The sequence below is a fragment of the Lathyrus oleraceus genome, chromosome 6, assembly GCF_024323335.1.
Source record: "Lathyrus oleraceus cultivar Zhongwan6 chromosome 6, CAAS_Psat_ZW6_1.0, whole genome shotgun sequence".
In the NCBI taxonomy this organism is placed as follows: Eukaryota; Viridiplantae; Streptophyta; class Magnoliopsida; order Fabales; family Fabaceae; genus Lathyrus; species Lathyrus oleraceus.
In genome coordinates, this window is record NC_066584.1 from 81,777,928 (window position 1) to 81,780,950 (window position 3,023).

The window sequence follows — 3,023 nt, forward strand, 5'->3', positions numbered from 1 at the left end:
ATTCATTGGGTTTGCATTGGAAGAGATCATCAAGCATATTTGATTGTATCATACTTTGTTTTTCTTTGTTTACTAACCAAAATGCCAAAAATATGTCTATGTATAGCTTTGTTTCTTTTGTAGGTAGTGTGTGCATCCACCAAGGTCTCATCAAGGTCATATCTAGGGTTTGAGACCCTCAAGGAGATTAATCAAGAAATGGTTCACAATGGTTCTAGACATCCTATATGGATCCCCATGATCTTCATTTATCATTTTGATCAAGAATTCATCAAGAGTTTGAAGCTTGTTTGACTAGGAAACCCTAATTCATATGGGTATCTTGTGTGACTTCCTCAGCAAGTTTCTTCAACATTTGATCAAATATTTCAGGGGATACTTTATATTACATCATCTTATGCATATATGATCCTCCATGAGTCAAATAGATCAAGATAACTTCAAGTTTGCAAGTTGGTTCATGGTGGTTGACCAGAGAAAGTCAACTGATCAAAATTGGGGTTCACTAGACCCTATATCCTACAATTTTTGTCATATTAAAATGATTATAAGAGAAACGTTATTCCTTATGACATTCCAAACAACTTTCATGTTGAAGTCAAGAGTTAGTTTTTCTTGGAAAGTCATTTTTTAAGGAGAAATATTATAGGTCATTTTGTATGTGTCATAGTTAGGAGGTAAACTTCCAAGGGCCATAACTTGCTCAATTTTCATGAGATGAAGGCCATCTAAGTTTCATGATAAATTTCAAGATGTCTTCTCCAACTTTGATTCTTTGATAAACTTCAAATTCAACTTACAAGGGCATGTGCCAAGAGGAAATATTATAGGTCATTTTGGGCCATTACCATTGAACAAGAGATTTCCCTCAACTTCTAAAATGCATAACGCCTTCATGCCAAATCCAAATGAGGTCAAATTTGTGACCAAATTTAATAGGATTTAAATATGTACAACTTTTATGAAGGAACTTTTTCCATTTGAAGCCCATAGCAAAAGTTATTCAAGGTGTAAGAAGTGAACATTTGGCTTGGTACTTAGAAAAATTTCATTTATGTTTGATTTTTCAAACTTACACCTCAAAATTCATCATGATACAAGCTTCAAATGTAAAAGTGTTCAACATGAAAGTTGTTCCCCTTGATCTCACCTTTCTTAAAAGTCTAAGATCACCTCATTCGGACCAAGATTGAAGTACTTGCACATGAGTTCTTCACAAGGTTTCATTTGGTAAGATTTATGGTCAAAATTCATTTCCTTTATGCATGGCTATGTGACATCATTTCAGGTTGGATAACACAAAATATTGGATCATTTGGCATCATTTGATGGGCCTATCACACCCTCATGCATCCATGCAAGTGAGAATTACTATTTTTGGAATTTTGATGGAAGTGTGTAGAAAGTAAGTGCATAGCCTATAAATACAACCCCTCTTGCTCAGAATTGGGGACACCTTGCTCAAAATTTAATCCTGCAACCATAACCCCCACCATTAGAGGATAAACTTGAAGGTTTTCAATTGAAAATCGAGTTTCTATTTCACTTCAGTTTTGAAGTCGAAACTCCAAGAATCTAAGCCCTTCCTTGATTCAATTCACTTCCTGCAAGCATCTGAAGTCAAGCCAAGGCCAATTGGAAGCAAGATCAAGCAAACTTCAAGCTCCCTCGAAGGTGATTTTTCAGAAAATTCATCTCTTCGATTCTCTCTCAATTCTCCACTATTCTCTTTGATTTTTGGTTGGCTGAAGTCCTACCAATGTAGGCAACAAGATTGGGTTGCTTTGAGGTCAAATCGAAGCAACTCAGTTCATGATCCTCAAAGTTTAAATTCCTGTATCTTTTAATATACTTGGAATTAGAGAAAATTGAGGCCAGATTCGAGCTCCTGAGTATTTTTCCTTTAAATCCATATCCTTGTTTTTCATTTTAGTGGTGGTTGGTGGTGGACCAGTCCGGTGAGGTCCACCGGAGCCCTAGCTCCGATGGTGTGTTGGCACGCCTCATGACCATCATGTCATGTTTAAATGTTTTAATCTTAGTCACTCCTTTGAATTACCATGCATGTGATGCTTTGACTGAGGTGCATCGTGGATAGCGTGCGCGTGGCCATCAGATCTACCACCTCAATTAATGGGGGAGATTTGATGGCCCTTGTTTTTTCTATTATCTTTTTAATTTATGAATTTTCATTTAATTGCTTTATTTTATTTAATTCATAGAAATTTCATTTTTTATCCAAAAAAATATGCGAGTTTCATAAAAAATCTTTAAATATTTTTCTCTTCCATATTCTGAATTAAGATTATTTTTTGGATTAATTTTGATATTTTTCATGAATTAAATGTTTTTATGCATATTTTTAATTGTTTAAAAATACTTGTGACTTTTCAAAAATAGTGAAGTTTTTTGTCTAAGGTCCTTTGACCTTGTTTGACCTAGAATAAATCCCTTGGCCATTTATTTGGTGTTTTGAAGGGATTTTAGGTTTTGACCAAATTAAAATGCATTTTAATTCATTTTTAATTGATTAAATGTTCAAAAATGTTGTTGAGCCATTTTTATGGTCTTGTGATGTTTGACTTTCTGTTTTGGCCTTGGTCAAGGTTGATTTTATTTTTGTTGGATCAAAACCATTGGATTTAGGGGATTGATGAAATATACATTTCATCTCCCAAAATGAATGAATGGTTTTGATTTGATGAAATTCCTCCTATGATCAATTTGTGTTTCTATCACCCCCTCCCTCTTCATCTTCATCCCTATTCTTCCCCATTCCCTCATTTGACCAATGAAATCTATAATGTCTAAAGGCTAATTGGTTCATCAATGATCTTGTGTTAGATGAATCAATACAAGTATCACTGAGATAGGTCCCTCCTTCTTGATCTTTTCTTTTAGTGTGTGGTATGTCTTAGGAGTTTGGTTCTTCATATCAAATCTCTAACATGCATTAACACCTAAATTTGTATTGCCCGACCTCAGATAGTTGTGACTTCTACATAAGTCCAATTATGATTGCT